At 34.6% G+C, this 21434-nt stretch overlaps 1 pseudogene; it reads right to left on the minus strand.

The window, feature by feature from the left end:
• The window catches only part of LOC138319786 (poly [ADP-ribose] polymerase tankyrase-like), a 112898-nt pseudogene extending 91844 nt beyond the window's left edge, over window positions 1-21054 (minus strand).
• Between the last annotated feature and the right edge of the window lie 380 nt (window positions 21055-21434).

The following is a 21434-nucleotide window of genomic DNA, read 5'->3' on the forward strand; positions in this document are numbered from 1 at the left end:
ACACAGGACAGATTATGTGGTTCTTTAGAAAAACTTTGTACAAGTTTCATGTCATCCAGGTATCATTTTGGTAAAGATCAGACAGTTACCAAGGTTATACTGACTTTTTAATCAGAAGCTCCAGAGGCCCAGTGGTCTCACAGGCAGCGGCGTAGTGTATGGGCCTCCTACCACTCTTGTCCTCCAAGTTGATATCTGGCTCCACAGCCAATAGCTTCTCTAGGTACTTAGTGTTAGGGTTGATACAGGCACAGTGCAATGGTGTCATCTAGAAGTAAAAACAAGTCGGTCAGAACAACCAAACATAGAGAAAACAATCCAGTAGTTTTATTGATAAGGTTCCTGATACAATGAATTATGGATTTAAAATAAAGTTTGGTTATAAAATCAACTTACGGCATGATTGCTGAATGGCTTTTTTCTTACAGATGCACTCTGGAATGGTTTCAGATCTTCATTGTTGAACACAAGTACCTGGAATTTAAATAATCTACAAATGTATAATCTATAAATGTATAATCTACAAATGTATAAATAATCTACAAATGTATAGATAATCTACAAATGTATAGATGATCTACAACTGTATAGATAATCTACAAATTTATAGATAATCTACAAATGTATAGATAATCTACAAATGTATATATAATCTACATATGTATAAATCTACATATGTATAAATCTACAAATGTATAAATCTACAAATGTATCAATCTACAAATGTATCTATCTACAAATGTATAAATCTACGAATGTATCAATCTACAAATGTATATATATAATCTACAAATGTATGAATAATCTACAAATGTATAAATAATCTACAAATGTATAAATAATCTACAAATATATACATAATCTATAAATGTATAGATAATCTACAAACGTATAGATAATCTACAAATGTTTAGGTAATAAGAGCATACATTCTATCTCTCACAAGACAACAAGGTTAACCTCTTATGTTCTAACTACCACTACTGAAAGAATGAGGGAAATATGATCCAACACATCAGTTTGGAAAGATATACAGTGGGATTTAGAACAAACACTATCATTTACATCATGAACAGCCTCCACACTTACGTCTTTATGTAAGAAGTTGAAACCAAATCCTCCTCGATTTAAAGCATCCTGCATCAATTTTCCAGCCAGGTCTCTGTGACCGCGAAGTACAGCAAAAACAATGTTGTTGATCTTTTCGTCATTCTGGAGACCAAACCATATCCTTACTCAATAACCACAAAGTAAAGTGCATGACCACAACTTTACTTATAGATACAATGGATAACAGGCAATTAATTGTAATGCATTACAATTTTTCAAGTAATTGAATGTAATGTGTAATTAAAGCAAATTTCAATTACATGTAATGGTAATTTAATTAATTACATTACAACAAGAGGCCTATGGGCCTTAACGGTCATCTGACTCATGGCACAAAACAACAAAGTCACATTATAAAGTATTGGTTAACAATTAATATAAACAATACAAGGAACTCGTTAGTTGAATATGTAAGTTTCTGAAATAGGTAAATGTCATTTGTTGAACAAACTTGGTAGCCCTTCATCCATATATGGTTGTAACCCATTCAAGGATTAATATAAGGAAGAGTCAGATTTTAAAGACAAATTTCAACAAAGCTCCCATTTTGGACCTCCACCATACTATCCCCATGGGTCCTAGCTCGGTCCTTTATAAAATATGATTGTCCTCACCTAAAGTTCCCCCTTCTGAATCAATTAAAACCCCTATAGACCCAATTTTTATTGAGATCGGAGACTGAACCCGAAAACAGGAAGTGGGCAGGCGGCCATCTTGGAATACCAAAATCCTTACTAAAATGTTTGCATGTTGTTCGGCATCAATTAAAACCCCTATAGACCGATTTTTATTGAGATCAGAGACTGAAACCTCAAAACAGGAAGTGGGCCAGTGGCTATCTTGGAATACCTAAATCTTTACGAAAATGTTTGCATGTTGTTCGGCATCAATTAAAACCCCTATAGACCAATTTTTATTGAGATCAGAGACTGAAACCTCAAAACAGGAAGTGGGCCAGCGGCTATCTTGGAATACCAAAATCTTAACGAAAATGTTTGCATGTTGTTCGGCATCAATTAAAACCTCTATAGACCAATTTTCATTGAGATCGGAGACCGAAACCTGAAAACAGGAAATGGGCCAGCTAAAATTAAGAAAATTAGCCCTTTTGAGGCCCCACCCCTCAGCCCCTAGGGGTCGGACCAGGCTCATTTATATAAAATATGATTGTCCTTCCCCAATGATGTTTCACACCAAATATGGATGAAATTCATCCAAGGAGGAAGGAGGAATAGGATTTTAAAGCTAAAATTAAGAAAATTTGCCCTTTTGGGACCCCACCCCTCAGCAACTAGGGGTCGGACCAAGCTCATTTATCGCTCACCTGGTTTGTAATGCCAAGTAATGTTCTGAATACAGGTTCATTGTTTCTTTTCTGAAGAAATTTTAATATTAACCTCTAAATCCCCTATTGGGCCCCACCCCTCCCGCCCCCAGGGGGTCAGAGCCAAAATTTATACAAGTTCTGTTCCCCTTCTTCCAAGGATGTTTATGGCCAAATTTGTTTACAATCCATGCAGAACTCTATGACTAGTAGCGATTTAAAGAATTTACCTCTATTTCCCCTATTGGGCCCCGCCCCTCCTGCCCCCAGGGGTCAGAGCCAAAATTTATACAAGTTCTGTTCCCCTTCCCCAAAGGATGTCTGTGGCCAAATTTGGTTACATTCCATTCAGAACTCTATGACTAGTAGCGATTTAAAGGATTTACCTCTATTTCCCCTATTGGGCCCCGCCCCTCCTGCCCCTGGGGGATCAGAGCCATAATTTATACAAGTTCTGTTCCCCTTCCCCCAAGGATGTTTCTGGCCAAATTTGGTTACAATTCATGTAGAGCTCTAGGACAAGTAGAGATTTAAAGGATTTACCTCTATTACCCCTATTGGGCCCCACCCCTCCTGCCCCCGGGGGACCAGAGCCAAAATTTATACAAGTTCTGTTCCCCTTCCCCCAAGGATGTTTGTGGCCAAATTTGGTTACATTCCATTCAGAACTCTATGACTAGTAGCGATTTAAAGGATTTACCTCTATTTCCCCTATTGGGCCCCGCCCCTCCTGCCCCCTGGGGACCAGAGTCAAAATTTACACAAGTTCTGTTCCCCTTCCCCCAAGGATGTTTGTGGCAGAATTTGGTTACATTCCATTCAGAACTCTATTACAAGTGGCGATTTAAAGGATTTACCTCTATTTCCCCTATTGGGCCCCGCCCCTCCTGCCCCGTTGGGTCAGAGCCAAAATTAATACAAGTTCTGTTCCCCTTCCCCAAGGATGTTTGTGGCTAAATTTAGTTACATTCCGTTCAGAACTCTACGACAAGTAGCGATTTAAAGGATTTTGTATAAATAGTCTTACGTACGGTGAACGGTGCACGACGACGGACAAAACACGATGACAATAGGTCATCCTGACCTTCGGTCAGATGACCTAAAAATGCATGTAATGCTCAATTTCTTCTCAATTGCATTTCAATTACATGTGATGTTTTTTTCAAGGACATGAATATAGATAGATTTGTTAAATTACATTTTCCATATACCTGTGCACACTAAATTTCTGTTACTTCTACCAATGTACACTGTTTTAGTATCCACACTATATAATATTTCTGGTCACACCAATTTTGAAAGTCTGATAATTATCAATGTAACCTCGAAAATTAAATGTACTTTAACATGAGCGTATTGACTGGTGAAACATAAATGCATATACTAATAAGACTGTTCTTATAAATGTAATATTTGGATATTTAAAGTACCTTATTAATGAATGCATATCTTAAATTAGTATACAAATGTTCATTGATATGTATTGATATGTATTGTATAAAGATAGCTATTTTTACAAAATGCCCAATCCATAGGATGATTTTTTTTTCTTTAGTAAAAACTGAAAGTAATGTGTAATTTAAATAATTACATTGATAAAGTAATGGTACTTTAATGAATTACATTGCAAACATCATATAATGGTAATGGTAATGCCATTTTAAAATGTAATGTGTAATTTAATTAATTACATTGCTATGTAATTGAACCCATCCCTGATGGATAATGTATGTTTATAGATACAATCGATTATGTATGTTTATAGATACAATCGATAACGTATGTTTATAGATACAATGGATATGTATGTATAAAGATAGCTATTTTTACAAAATGCCCAATCCATAGGATGATTTTTTTTTCTTTAGTAAAAACTGAAAGTAATGTGTAATTTAAATAATTACATTGATAAAGTAATGGTACTTTAATGATACAATGAATAATGTATGTAATAGATACAATGAATAATGTATGTTTATGATACAATGAATAATGTATGTTTATAGATACAATTGATAATGCATGTTCATAGATACAATTGATAATGTATGTTTATAGATACAATCGATTATGTATGTTTATAGATACAATCGATAACGTATGTTTATAGATACAATGGATAATGTATGTTTATAGATACAATGGATAATGTATGTTTATAGATACAATGAATAATGTATGTTTATAGATACAATGGATAATGTATGTTTATAGATACAATGGATAATGTATGTTTATAGATATAATGGATAATGTATGTTTATAGATACAATGGATTATGTATGTTTATAGATACAATGGATAATGTATGTTTATAGATACAATGGATAATGTATGTTTATAGATACAATGGATAATGTATGTTTATAGATACAATGGATAATGTATGTTTATAGATACAATGGATAATGTATGTTTATAGATACAATGTATAATGTATGTTTATAGATGCAATGAATAATGTATGTTTATAGATGCAATAAATAATGTATGTTTATAGATACAATCGATAATGTATGTTTATAGATACAATCGATAATGTATGTTTATAGATACAATTGATAATGCATGTTCATAGATACAATTGATAATGCATGTTCATAGATGCAATGGATAATGTATGTTTATAGATACAATCGATAATGTATGTTAATAGATACAATGAATTATGTATGTTTATAGATACAATGTATAATGTATGTTTATAGATGCAATGAATAATGTATGTTTATAGATACAATCGATAATGTATGTTTATAGATACAATGAATAATGTATGTTTATAGATACAATGAATAATGTATGTTTATAGATACAATGGATAATGTATGTTTATAGATACAATGGATAATGTATGTTTATAGATACAATGGATAATGTATGTTTATAGATACAATAAATAAAGTATGTTTATAGATACAATGGATAATGTATGTTTATAGATACAAAGAATAATGTATGTTTATAGATACAATGAATAATGTATGTTTATAGATGCAATGAATAATGTATGTTTATAGATGCAATAAATAATGTATGTTAATAGATACAATGAATAATGTATGTTTATAGATACAATGTATAATGTATGTTTATAGATGCAATGGATTATGTATGTTTATAGATACAATGGATAATGTATGTTTATAGATACAATGAATAATGTATGTTTATAGATACAATGGATAATGTATGTTTTTAGATACAATTGAAAGTGCATGTTCATAGATGCAATGGATAATGTATGTTTATAGATACAATCGATAATGTATGTTTATAGATACAATCAATAATGCATGTTTATAGATAAAATTGATAATGCATGTTCATAGATGCAATGGATAATGTATGTTTATAGATGCAATGGATAATGTATGTTTATAGATACAATCGATAATGTATGTTTATAGATACAATCAATAATGCATGTTTATAGATACAATTGATAATGCATGTTCATAGATGCAATGGATAATGTATGTTTATAGATACAATGGATAATGTATGTTTATAGATACAATCGATAATGTATGTTTATAGATACAATCGATAATGTATGTTTATAGATACAATTGATAATGCATGTTCATAGATACAATTGATAATGCATGTTCATAGATGCAATGGATAATGTATGTTTATAGATACAATCGATAATGTATGTTCATAGATACAATCGATAATGTATGTTCATAGATACAATCGATAATGTATGTTTATAGATACAATGGATAATGTATGTTTATAGATGCAATGGATAATGTATGTTTATAGATACAATGGATAATGTATGTTTATAGATACAATGGATAATGTATGTTTATAGATACAATCGATAATGTATGTTTATAGATACAATTGATAATGTATGTTTATAGATACAATGGATAATGTATGTTTATAGATGCAATGGATAATGTATGTTTATAGATACAATGAATAATGTATATTTATAGATACAATGGATAATGTATGTTCATAATTAACCCTTAGGCTGCTGCAATGGTTTGTATAGTAATGGCTCTCAGTGCTGCATTACTTTTGTAAAATCTAGGGAAATGATAACTTAATCATAAATAAGTATATCTTGAAAACTAATTGCACTATGTGAATAAAAGTTATTTGAAAATTGTTTGTTATTGCCTGTAGTTTGTATTTATGCTGTTTATTCCCATTAGTTCAGGTGAATCCAAGTTAGTCATTGCCAGTCAGGTGAAAGTTAATTAGACAATATAATTAGAAAACGATTCTAAACAATTTCTTAAAAAATGTGTTTCAAGTGCACCATGACTTGACCAACAGTGGTGTAAATCATTTAATCTGGATAAAACTCATAACCATTTAATCAAAGTAAAAGAAACACCTGCATCTCATAAAATGCAAGACTGACATTTTTCATCCGTCTGCTTCATGTAGATAATATATATAATTTTGTTTGAATAACTTTATTTTCTATAATGTAATCATCCAAAAATCCTTTTGAAAAGCAGCTAGCTTACATTTATTCATGTTATGCATTAATTTCAACTCGCCTATGAATGGCGCATTGTCAAAGTAAATCTAGTCGTCTGTCAACATGGCAGCCGGCCGCGTGGGGGTCTGTCTCATGTTCTGTGTTGGCATCAGGCACACAATGATTTATAGGAGGAATACAAATAATGTTGCTTTCTATTGGATCCCAATCTAAAGTATCTGACCCTTCAAATTTACTTTCAACATCTGACACATCGCTAGCAAAGAACTGTTTTACATGTTCTTCATCACTTCGATCTATCGGAGCAGCCATTTTGATGAGTCAGTATTCCATTCAAATTCCTTCCACACCTGTGGCTATTTTTAGCGTATAATCGAATGTAATGACATTAAAACCAATCGGCAGCATTTTACTTTCGTTTTCAGTCATAATTTTAGCAGGAGGGAGATTTGACTATCGGACCGTCGGTTGAAAACTCAAGAGTCAAAAAACGTCTTTTTACGTGTGTAGCAGTGAGTGCCATTTTTACCAACTCGTAAATAGTCGAGTGTAGCATTCTAAGGGTTAACAATTCTGAAAAATAAATGAAAGCTCAAATATTTCCTAATATCACTTATATTTTTCAATTAAGAGTTTTACAACAATGAGATTGATATCCCTAGTTATAATGATTCATAACAAGAAATTCGTGAAGGTGGAAACTTACAAAGTGACAGTAAACTTCACCACAGCTCGCAATCATTGCATCTAAAGTTTCCTTTTTCACTCCCATCTGCAGTGCTTCAGTGATTATTTCATCGAATAAATTATCTTCACTTTTTTCCTGAAATGAAATTCCGATACTGACATCACATGGAATCATTAAGAATTAACTAACAACCAAAATATATGTGTATAATTTTATAAAATAGCAATGTTATTCTTTTGAAGTGAATTAAGTAGCACAATAGAGCAGAACTGACCTTGGATATATCTATTAGAAATTCTCCAACTTTAAATACCTTCAAATCAAATTTAAGTAAATCTTTCCTTCCTGAAACCGATTTGTGTTTTCTAAATTTTGGTACTAGACGGCTTAATATTCTCCACTGTAGATTAAGGAATAGAGCAAGTACTTTAAATTATGATCTTTTCAGATCCAATCTTTTGCCTTCAGCACGATGTGAGTGTGGATTCACGTGCGAAGACTCTTATCACTTTTTCCTTACATGCCCAAAATATCACATTATACGGCAGACATTATTAAACGATCTTCATTGGTACCCCGGTGGCATCACATTAGATACATTACTATTAAAGAGGAGATGCAGATTTAGAAAATGATGCTAACCTTAATATTGCAAAGGCAGTCCAAATTTATATTGATAGTACTGGCAGGTTTTGACATTATGAGCATCCTACCCCATTTCCTATACTTACCCCGTATCTTAGTTGATTAATAGATTACATGTTATACATATGTCAAAAGTATAAATTAGTTGTATCTGCTGGCTGGTGTAGTTGAAAGATTTTCAAGGAAAGAAATGGCTTCAAGTGGATCTCCAGTGCAATGTTTTCTATGGAATGTGTATAATGGACAACGTTTTAAGGAAGTTACCGATCGGTGTTTCCCAGCCAGTCAAATAACTATGTATACAATTATCACTTTTACAAATAATTATAACTTAATAAATAACTATTCTCCTCTCCTATACTCCTCTATCTTTCCCTTTTCTCGTTCATTCTTAAAATAGAAAGTTTTTGATTCATATTATATATATGTATTGTCTTCATTGCTGTCCATGATGTATATATTCATATTATGTATTCGGGAGAGGACGTTACTAAGTTGGCAAAACTTGTGTCCAATCCCTGTTGTCAATAATTTACGACAATAAAAATATGTTTAAAATCAAACTGACCTTAGAAATAATGGTAACATATTTCATATTTTTGTAACAAACATGGAAATACTGACCATATTTTTGCACATATAGTGCACACCTGCGTATATTGCACAGGTACGTTTTAGAGGTTTTTTTTTTTTTAAATTACAAAAAAAAAACTTGGTTTTCGCATTTTCATTCAAAACGATTTGCATGGCCTCCAAACAATCTTATTGAACAAAATCAAACGGTTCCTATTGTTTATCGGTGCTTAAAACAACCTTCTGTTCATTAAAATTAACAGGCGAGAGGATTTTGACACGATGATTGACACATTTTTTACACAGCTACAGGCCTAGTAAGCTCAATTATTTCAATTAGTATTGAAATCAAGATGAGATGTTACAGAACCATTTCAAAAGATGTTAATGATATGTTTTACAGTCATGCCATCATTTATAGTGCCGATTGGTCAGTGTTAATGTAGGAAGGTTTTAGTTTCATATTTAATTTGCTGGTTCTGCATGTGGCCTTTACACTCACTTTCATAAACATTTGCAAGTTCAAAAGTTTTCACACACTGGAGAAACATATTTAAGGTAATCTGTTTAATGTGGCAAATCAATTACACACTTATACATAATTTCAAACTCCAGGTTATATTCATTTAGCCATTTAGATTTGTAGATACCTTACAGAAGATTCATGATCGTAACATGTGTCCAGTCATGAACACACATGCTCCCAAAACAAACTTTCAAGGAATTAAAGATAGAAATTTCAAGTGGTGTTTTCATTTATATCGAATATATGCATTGAACATGGACACAAGATTTAAGTATTTAATAATAACCCTATCACGACATGTACAAAATGTTACTGCAAACTTTAGCTAGGACCTGCCAGTCTGTGATCAGGTGATCAGTGACCCAGGGCCTGGACATACCTAGTACTTGCGTATAGTGCGCACCCCAACTTTTAACTTGATAATTTATGAAAAAAGTGTGCACTATACACGCAAATATATGGTAGTTCAAGCCAAAGCTACACCTACAATTCAACCTGCCTTAGCGGCCACCTCTATAAAGTCACTACCTACTTATCAAGACCACTTTCTTAAGAGTCTCAAATTGTCATTTATAACAATTTCACATGTGTATAAACACACCACTTGGCTATAGAGAACATTTTACACTTGTTCCTAGGTGGTCTTTACAGACAGGTTTGATGTACAAAAAGCTAAAACATCGGATTCCAAAATTCAGGACATATAATTTGAATACATTTGCTTGTCTGATATAAACACTACCTTTGTAAAGGCCTGGTTTCCTTCCTTTCCTCCCCGGCTAACTGTTAACTGTCGTACAGCTCGTATACCAAGATACTTAGGATTGTACCTGAAGTAAAAACATACTCCTACTATACCAAGATACTTAGGATTGTACCTGAAGTAAAAACATACTCCTACTATACCAAGATACTTAGGATTGTACCTGAAGTAAAAACATACTCCTACTATACCAAGATACTTAGGATTGTACCTGAAGTAAAAACATACTCCTACTATACCAAGATACTTAGGATTGTACCTGAAGTAAAAACATACTCCTACTATACCAAGATACTTAGGATTGTACCTGAAGTAAAAACATACTCCTACTATACCAAGATACTTAGGATTGTACCTGAAGTAAAAACATACTCCTACTATACCAAGATACTTAGGATTGTACCTGAAGTAAAACATACTCCTACTATACCAAGATACTTAGGATTGTACCTGAAGTAAAAACATACTCCTACTATACCAAGATACTTAGGATTGTACCTGAAGTAAAACATACTCCTACTATACCAAGATACTTAGGATTGTACCTGAAGTAAAAAACATACTCCTACTATACCAAGATACTTAGGATTGTACCTGAAGTAAAAACATACTCCTACTATACCAAGATACTTAGGATTGTACCTGAAGTAAAAACATACTCCTACTATACCAAGATACTTAGGATTGTACCTGAAGTAAAAACATACTCCTACTATACCAAGATACTTAGGATTGTACCTGAAGTAAAAACATACTCCTACTATACCAAGATACTTAGGATTGTACCTGAAGTAAAAACATACTACTATACCAAGATACTTAGGATTGTACCTGAAGTAAAAACATACTCCTACTATACCAAGATACATAGGATTGTAACTGAAGTTTAAAACATATACCAAGATACTTAGGATTGTACCTGAAGTAAAAACATACTTATAATTAAATGTATAGACATGTTTTTATTTAGGCCATAATTGTACCCGAACTGTCAAGAGAAAAGATAATACACAATTTACACAGTGTTAATTATCGCATACTACAACTGTCTTGGTCATTCCAAACATGCATACAAGCATGCATGCCTGAAATAAGGAAAAGTTGATCTCATAACCTTTAAAAGTATAATGGTGTTGTTTTCCTCTGCCACAATGTCGTATGATAACTGGCCTTGGTCCTTCTCAGTGAAAGCAAGGAAGGTTGATGTACTTACGTTCCAGTGCTGATGGAAGCAATGAGTTGCTGTGGCTCGGGTAACTTCCTACGGACATTATCCATGTTTGGTTCTAGAATGTCTTTGACCAATAAGTTAACAGCTTCAGTGTTGTTATCCTTCAGGGCATAGTGTAGCGCTGTCCAACTATCTGCTAAAGACTTTGAAGCACCAACCTACAACATATGATATTGTAAATATGTAGCACAAACACCACTTTAACTTCTGGCATCAACGCCTTCAATACAATAATTATCTAAATCATTTGTCAAGAGTGACACAATTATGAATCAGAACCATAATCTAGACCCTGACCCAAATAGATTTTCTTTACTAATTATCTAACAAGCAAACCTCTAATTTATTCAAAGATACCAAATATCAGTGAGAACCCTTAAAATTAGTTCTACAGCAGGTTAAGAATACAGCAATTTCTCTTTAAAACAAGAGCTGTTGGAGAACAGCAAAGCTTGCCTATTCAGAAGAAGTTGATGTTCAAGTATTTACTATTTAAACATAGAAATATGACAAATTAACAGACTCAAAAACCCCCTAAAGGGCCCCAAATTGGTTGTATAATCACATTCAGCATCCATACACATTAGGAAAATAAAATCATAAACATTTATGATGACTTAAGCTTAAACTATTGACGAAACAGAAACTTGCTCAAAAACTTTAACGTGAAATGGGACGCCGACGCCTACGCCGGGGAGACAACATCAGCTCCCCCTATTCTTCGAATAGGCGAGCTAAAAAGAAGATCTCTCACATCCAAAAACACAAATAACCTTACAGAGTAAACATGCTGGTCATCTTCTAGCAACTGTTTAAGGAGAGCCGTATCATTCTGGAAAATTGCACGGAACACCAACTTGCCATGAGCCATCTTGGAGATGAATGGAACATGATCTCTGGAAAAGAAGTAAACACAATGTCTCATACCATTGTAAATTGTGTTGTAATTTACAGGTTCATATTTTAACAAGGATATCACAACGTGAAATAATTGAATAAGACATTTCTGGTAATTACCAAGATAAAACAATAACTTTCTGCAGTAGACATACTTTGTTTGAAAAAGAGGATCTTTCTCCACAATTCTGACTTTAGGATTGGGTTTTAGATTTCTGTCTGGTCCTTTCTTCTTTTCCTTTTCAGGCTTCTTCTCTTTCTTTTGCCTTTTTCCTTTTTCTAGCAACAAATAGAAATACTTTAATATTAAAACTTAAATACCTAGTACAGACATCAAATCAATTCAATTTAACCAAGACTAAGGATTTAGGTTAAATTTTGTTGACTCCAAACAAAACTTGACTCACAGACATTTCACTGGAACAGCCTTAAGCATGTATAATCTATAACAGCTTTAACAACTGAAATTATTTAAAGAGAACAAATTCATAACGTTGAAACCAAAGTAACATGATACTTCACCTTTTTCAGTTTTCTTTTCTTTTGATTTTGTGCTTGCTTTCTTTGTACCAGAGCCTTCAATTTAAATAAAACAGGATAAGTAATATAGATTGTCTTGCATTTGTTCCAAGGTGTCTTTTATCTTTAATATAAGGTTTTACACTAACCATTCCAACAGTAAAATTTTGTAAAAGTAATTCACCATATGCACAGTGGATCAAAATAAGGGCCCCAAACGCCAAAAATATTCGCTTCTATGCATGGTGGCACTCTCAGAAATATCACTTCTATGCATGGTCGGTGTCAGTAAAAAAAAAAAACGCTTCTATCCATGGTCCTATATTTCTGTTCAACTTAAATTTGCTTCTGTCTGTTTCTCAGAAAAATTTAATTGCCAAGACCATAGCAAGTCAAAAATGTCTGTAATTAATGAACGATATTTGAAGACGAGAGTTCAACAATGGCGACCATGTCGTTCAACACTTAGTCGGTAGCCGATGTGGTAGATTGGCTCTACGACAACAAATTGGAGTTCAGCAAAATATTCATTGATAAAGTTTGAAAATTACAATGTTTGGAATAGTTTTCATAATTTTGGAAATGTATTAGACTCTATTTTTCCTGAAATAAGAACTTCTGGTGGACAACTATCTATATTCAGAAACTTGTCTGTTTGCCTAGTTGATACTTCCCTTCCAATCTCATATTGCATATAAAGCTTATGATTATAATCATTAAAACAAGAGGCCCAGAGGGCCTGTATCGCTCACCTGGTTTTTTTTAGTAATTATCACAAGACTCTGACAATTAGAAAAATAAGCAAAATTGACTCCCAAAGTTTAATTTTGAATCACAACCATACAATGATGCTATTGATACCATACAAATATGCTATCCAATACATAGGTTCAGAGAAAAAGTAATTTATATGAAAATAGTAGCCTAATTGACCTTTTTGACCTCGCATCTATTGCCATTTAAGGGCCGGGGGGTAAGCCCTATCATTTGTACAATTTCAAATCCCAACCCTATTAGGATGCTACCGTTGCATTATAAGTGCTCTTCCATTCTTAGTTGCAGAGAAGAAGTCGTTTATATGGAAATAGCCAAATTGACCCCACCCTTCAGGCCCCCAGGGGGTCAGCCCCATCATTTGCAAAATTTTGAATCCAAACCCTATAAGGATGTAACCATTGCATTATGAGCGCAATCCCATGTTAAGTTGCAGAGAAAAAGTCATTTATATGGAAATTGACCACTTTTGACCCCGCCCCTCAGGCCCCCGGGGGTTAGCCCTATCATTTGCTCAATTTGGAATTCCCAGCCTATAAGGATGCTACCATTGCATTATGGGTGCTATACCATGCTTAGTTGCAGAGAAGAAGTCATTTATATGGAAATAGCCAAAATGACCCCTTTTGACCCCGCCCCTCAGGCCCCCTGGGGGTCAGCCCTTTCATTTTCACAATTTTGAATCCCCACACTATAAGGATGCTACCATTGCATTATGGGTGCTACACCATGCTTAGTTTCAGAGAAGAAGTCGTTTATATGGAAATAGCCAAATTGACCCCACCCTTCAGGCCCCCAGGGGGTCAGCCCCATCATTTGCAAAATTTTGAATCCAAACCCTATAAGGATGTAACCATTGCATTATGAGCGCAATCCCATGTTAAGTTGCAGAGAAAAAGTCATTTATATGGAAATTGACCACTTTTGACCCCGCCCCTCAGGCCCCCGGGGGTTAGCCCTATCATTTGCTCAATTTGGAATTCCCAGCCTATAAGGATGCTACCATTGCATTATGGGTGCTATACCATGCTTAGTTGCAGAGAAGAAGTCATTTATATGGAAATAGCCAAAATGACCCCTTTTGACCCCGCCCCTCAGGCCCCCTGGGGGTCAGCCCTTTCATTTTCACAATTTTGAATCCCCACACTATAAGGATGCTACCATTGCATTATGGGTGCTACACCATGCTTAGTTTCAGAGAAGAAGTAGTTTATATGGAAATAGCCAAATTGACCCTTTTGACCCCGCCCCTCAGGGCCCCCGGGGGTTAGCCCCATCATTTGCACAATTTGAAATCCCCACCCTATAAGGATGCTACCATTGCATAATGGGTGCTATACCATGCTTAGTTGCAGAGAAGAAGTCATTTATATGAAAATAGCCTAATTAACCCCTTTTGACCCCGCCCCTCAGGCCCCCGGGGGGTCAACCCTATCATTTGGACAATTTTGAATCCCCACCCTATAAGGATGCTACCATTGCATTATGGGTGCTATCCCATGCTTGGTTTCAGAGAAGAAGTCGTTTATATGGAAATAGCCAAATTGACCCCATTTGACCCCGCCCCTCAGGCCCCCGGGGGGGTCAGCCCCATCATTTGTACAATTTTAAATCCCCACCCTATAAGGATGCTACCATTGTATTATGGGTGCTATCCCATACTTGGTTTCAGAGAAGAAGTCGTTTATATGGAAATAGCCAAATTGACCCCTTTTGGCCCCGCCCCTCAGGCCCCCGGGGGGTCAGCCCCATCATTTGTACAATTTTTAGTTAGTAGCCGATAAGGATGCTACCAGTCAAATTTTGTTGAAATCCGACCAGCGGTTATGGAGAAGAAGTCGATTGTTGACGGACGCCGGACGCCGGACGCTGCGGTATCCCATAAGCTCACCTCGGTCCTTTGGACCAGGTGAGCTAATAATAAGTGTTTAAAATGTTTTTATGTATTTTGGGGGTAACTAAACAATACGGAACGGTGTGTTGAATGTGGAAATGGGTCAACATGGCACATGTCAATTTACATGACATTGTACTTTCGGTTTGAAACAAGTTAGAAGAAATTAAAATATTCATATTAGGACAAATTGAAACGAAACTTTCAAAAATATCTACTGTTCATTTTCCGATCATAGTATGACATAAGTACAAATTATTGTAGGAAAATGTGAATAATGTGACTCTTTCCTATGGCAAATTCTGAATGCAGTGCATACAATGTATATACAGACCTACATACGAAAACTCAAATCCTCTAAGGTGATAAGATATAACTTTTTGAGTTTGACATCCTTTTAACGAAGTCGTCAAGTGAGCTGTGTTCAAAATATCAGAAAACCTTAGTATCAAACCAGCAATTTTTTATTTGGACAAGTTAAGAGTTTGAACTTCAACTGAAATAGATAGACGGACTCCCCCTTTGCGTGTACGACAATGTTGGATGCAAAAAAAAAATTAATAAATGAAAAATACATCTGTGATTTTTTTTTTTTAAATTGCTTATATGGATCTCAAATTAAATTGCTTCTATGGGTTTAAAAAACCTCTTCTATGAGTGGTCCCAATGTTGTAAAAATTGCTTCTATGCATGGTCCCCGTTTAAAAAAAACTGGAGTCCTGGGGACTGGAAAAACCCTAAGGACATTTTATAGCTTTTCTATCTGTAATAGCTGTTTTGTTTTTAAAAGGGTAAAACTAAATTAGGAATGTGAATATTTCTATTGGTTTATTATAAAGTGTAATCCAACATGACTGACCTTTGATGGAGACTGTAATGTTTTTCCTGGACTTGGGTGTTGTCTTCGGCTTTTCACTCTTGGAGTATTTGGCTTTCTTTGTGGATGGCTCCTCATCTTCCCAGTCTACAGAATAAATATGTTGTATATCTTTACACTTTTCTTCATACTTTGATGAATCTCAAACTAGAAACTTTTTTGATAACTCCAAAAATGCTTTTGATGTAGAAACTTTATAAGAAAATATATTTATGCAAAAGTCAAACAAGTTTATTTCACATCTGTAAGGGTTTCCTGATTTCACTCATTTCTGTCAAAATTTGGCTTCATAGAAAAATCATAACATACAGAAATAACATTAATGAAAACATAAGTACTTTTATTGGCTTCGTTTATTTTAAAGAGTTTTTGATGCCAAAATTTACTTCAAAATGTTTTCAAACATAGATTACAATATTATCAAGACTTGAACAACCCTCAATCACAGTTCACAACTCTGACTTTCTCTGATGCTAATAGTAACAGAAACAAAAGGTTTTAAATATTTGGATAACATTTAGAACAAAATTGATTTTCAAATGATTATACATTCTCTATGTATAGTCTTTGAAAAAAGAACTATTTCCTTACATAATACTAACTATTGAACATACCTTCTTCCTCACTGTTGTCTTCAGCCAGGTCCTCCTCTCCACCCGATTCCTCAACTGGCATATCCTCTTCTTCAACAAGTTCTCCTTTCTCCTTCTTCAGAGCTTTCACAAGAATGTTTTCAATACGAGTCTGCTCTGAGTGTGGAAGTCGGTAGGTTTCCCTTGCAATTCTTTCCATTTTGACATTGGTCAAAACACATTCAATTTCTGTTGCATCCAGAAAGTCAAACTTGTATATGTTTGGGGGTTCATGCAAGTCCAACCACTGGATCTTAAAATGCTTTGTAGTTTTATACACATTTTGTTGTGTGCGGCACATATAAAAGCTCCCTGAAATGAAACAAAGATTATGAAATAATGTAAATAATATTTAAGCTGAAAGTAATACTATTCAAATGATCCTAAGAATCTATACATCATCATAATGTGTTATGTTCATTTATGCAGATTTAGATGGACACTGGATACTTGGTAGTATCATATTTGAAAGAAAGAATAACAAGAGGCCCATGGGCCTTAACGGTCCTCTGACTATTAGCACAACACAATGTAGTCGTTTAAAGATTTAAGCCTTTTTGACCCCTGTGACCTTGAATGAAGGTCAAGGTCATTCATTTGAACAAACTTGGTAGCCCTTTGTCCCAGCATGCTACAGGCCAAATATCAGTACCCTGGGCCTTTCTGTTATTGAGAAGAAGTCTTTTGAATGAAAAGTTTACGCACGTCGCACGACGACGGACGGTGCATGATGACAATAGGTCATCCTGACCCTTTGAAAGGGTCAGTTGACCTAAAAACAACAAAATATGTTAGTCTTAATGAAACAAGAGGCCCAGAGGGCCTGTATCACTCACCTGTTGTTTTTTTAACAAATTATTACAAAAACTCTTACAATCAGAAATAGCAAAATTGACCTGACAACTTGTTTAATTTTGAATCCCAACCATATAATGACGCTATCAATATCATATGACTATGAGTATGAGTGTTAGTCAATGCTAAGTGTCAAAGAAGAAGTTGTTAATATGAAAGTTGCCATACTGATCCCTTTTGGTCCTGCCATTCAGACCCCTAAGGGGTTAACCCCATCATTTGTACAATTTTGAATCCCCATCCTATAAGGATGCTTAGTGACTATTGCATTTTGAGTGCTATTCCATGCTTAGATTCAGAGAAGAGGTCGTTTATATGAAAAAGCCAAATTGACTCTTTTGGCCCCACCTGCAGGGTTCTGAGGGGGTTCATACCTATCATTTGTACAATTTTGAATCTTCACCCTATAAGGATGCTATGAATCCATTATGAGTCTACCATTCCATTATGAGTACTATTCCTTGGTTGGTTTCAGAGAAGAAGTCGTTTATATGAAAATAGCCAAATTGACCCTTTTGGCCCCACCCCTCAGGGCTCTGAGGGGGTTCAGCCCTATCATTTGTACAATATTGAATCCCTCTTCTATAAGGATGCTACCATTGATTGAATTATGTGTGCTATTACATGCTTAGTTTCAGAGAACAAGTAGTTTATATGAAAATAGCCAATTTGACCCCTTTTGGTCCTACCCCTCAGGCCCCCTGGGAGTCAGCCCGACTATTTGTACAATTTGAACCCCCGATCCCCTCGACCCACCCCCATAAGGATGCTACCATTGGATAATGGAAGCTATCCCATGCTTAGTTTCAGAGAACAGGGTTCAACATTCACTTTTTAAACTTACTTGCCCTATAGGGCAAGTGACTTTGAATTTTACTTGCCCTGACCTTATTTGAGCAAGTAAAATTGCAATTTTAATCATTTGATTTTTAATGAAAACTCAACATATTTTACTTTATGTATTAAGAAATCACTTTTAAGCTTAAAACAACATCTTGCATTTTAATATTGTTGCATTTTGTATGGATCTATCATCATTATCAACTTCAAAATAAAGTTTTCATTCATCAGAAGATGCTTTTGTTATTTCACAATAATTGTTACATTTATATCACTATAAATTTTCACTGTTTTAGTGTTAGTATTAGTATCCAGTGCGCCAACTACTTCAGGTCGTCCAGGTATTAAAATGACCAACAGAACAACTGGCTTCAATAGCGCCGAAATAAGGAGAAAACACACCTAATTCATTCTTCATTTTTTTTTTTTTTTTTTTTTTTCTATTCTGATATTGCTTTTCAGCATTTAAATGACCTGAACTGTTCCCATATAATTTAATGCAAGTCTGAATGTGTCAGTTCCTTCTACGAAACTAGAATCAAGATGATTAGGTCTATATAATTGAAACATGACCGCAAATGCATCTGACTAGATGGCCCATTAAAGTCTATCCGATGCTTAGTTTCAGAGACTTTTGAGCTAATAAGTATTCCACATATCTGAATTGCAACTGGACATTGCATGTGCCAATCAAGCCTCACTCAGAACTGAATTTGTTTCAATGACAGTCTTAACAGTTAACCAATTTTATCCATATCTATTCAATGTTACCTTCATCGCCACGAACTGCCAGGAATACTCCTTTCTTGTACTGCAGGACAACAGCTTCCTCCTTACTACTTGATTTGGGTGTTTTAGCAGCAGTTGAGGACAGCTCCTCAGTGGCTGGGGACTGGAACCTGTTGACAGGCACTCTCTGTCTTTTCAGAGGTGTGCGTGGCTCCATATTATAGACTTTCTTTTTCTGTAAAAAGTATCGAATAAACTTTTTATCATTCAGATTCATTACAATGAGCACCAAACTTGTGAATTTCATGCAACACATGAGAATGGACAGTTACCTTAAATGATAAAAGGCTATCTCTGTACTGTTTAAACAACAAAATCATTTATATTTTCCCTCCTTTAAAATGTGTTGTAGTATAGCATGATTGGATGCGGGACAATGTTACTCAATCAGTGGAACATTCGCTACATTTTTTCTTCTATTACAGAATTAGAGCCAACTAAATACCCATGGTAGTGGTGTAGTCTGGCCACTATATTTTCTCCTCACTTGTTACAGCAGGAAGGGAACTCCTAACCACTTTATTATAAATGCTACTTGCCAGGCATCGACATACTATTTACCTCAGTTGTTGACATCCCTGATCTTTATTCGTGTGTAACCATCTTTAGCATCTATAGTATGTAAAATGAAGATTACCTTGGATGCAGACATGTTTCCAGATGTACCAGGATTTTGGGTGTCACTGCCTTCTTCCTTATCCATCTGTAAATCATTATTAATCAAATTAGCTATTTACAATCTGTCATACCATAAAGTACATAGATTCACCCTTGTACCAATACTTGTAACTTTTTGTAGCTATCATACGATATAATCTTCATATGACAACTCAGCATATAATCACAAATATGCACCAAGGGAAATAACTCTTGTTTTAATAGTAAAAGTTGTTATTTCGAATTTAACAAATATAAATAATAAATACCAACTGCACTGTTGATATGATTGCATATTAAGCTAGCACACACACTGACATAAATGAAAAAAATGTTTAATTTTCTGGTGCAATTTAAAACTTCTGAGGTACTAAAATAACCCACACAAGACATAAATTGTGTTCATAGATTCACTGAACGTACAACACTATAATAACTGAATTGAAAACATGGGGGTAGGTATTTAATTATCATTGTGACTATTCACTTCATTATCAGGTCGTTCAAATGAAGATCTACAGAGCTGACATGAAAACAAACGAGGAACAGAGTTGGGGGGGGGTGCAATGTTGACAGTCAATGGGGAATACATGCATACCTTTGTGCAGACACAAGATGCATTAGCATATATATTTGCAACAATAAATATGAGGTTAGGATAATGTGAGAATAACATTTGCATGGCGGTTACAAACTATTTCGTGAAAGAAATAGGTCGTGAATGTTACAGTAGCCCATCACGATTTAGCGATTACCCACGCGACATGCTCGGGCGAGGTGCATTGTGCCGCGTTCTAACCAATTACAGTCACTACACAGACAGTTACCTTTTGTCTAAATAACGAAGATAATAAACACGGGACGCAATAAGCTCAGAAATTAAAACTGTCTAATAAACAGTGAATTTCTAGCCCACGAAGGGGTACCGGCTTCTGACACACATGGTCGCCATCTTCGCAGCAGTTCTGTTAACCTCCCTCTCTTTGTAATGGTAATTATTACTATGTTGATTTTGTACTAAGAAAACGGTTCCTATTTCATACACCATCAAAATATTTTGATTTACATGTGAGAAATTTTCAAGACAATTACAAAATAAAAATATACACGCATTCTGTGAAGGTACAGGGGTCTAATTCCCTAAACGTACTGAATGGAAAACAAATACAACAGCCAAAACACTTTGTCACGTGATACACACTTTGGCCCCTTAGGGAAAAATAAGTGGATCCGGTTACCAATGGAAATTGATGGATTGATGAGTCTCATAAGATAGATTTAAATATATATATATTTTTCATGATATTTTACTTTATTTCGATTTTTATCTAAGCCTCTTGGTAGATTCACCTATGTAAATGACTTT

The sequence above is a fragment of the Argopecten irradians genome, chromosome 3, assembly GCF_041381155.1.
Source record: "Argopecten irradians isolate NY chromosome 3, Ai_NY, whole genome shotgun sequence".
Classification (NCBI taxonomy): Eukaryota; Metazoa; Mollusca; class Bivalvia; order Pectinida; family Pectinidae; genus Argopecten; species Argopecten irradians.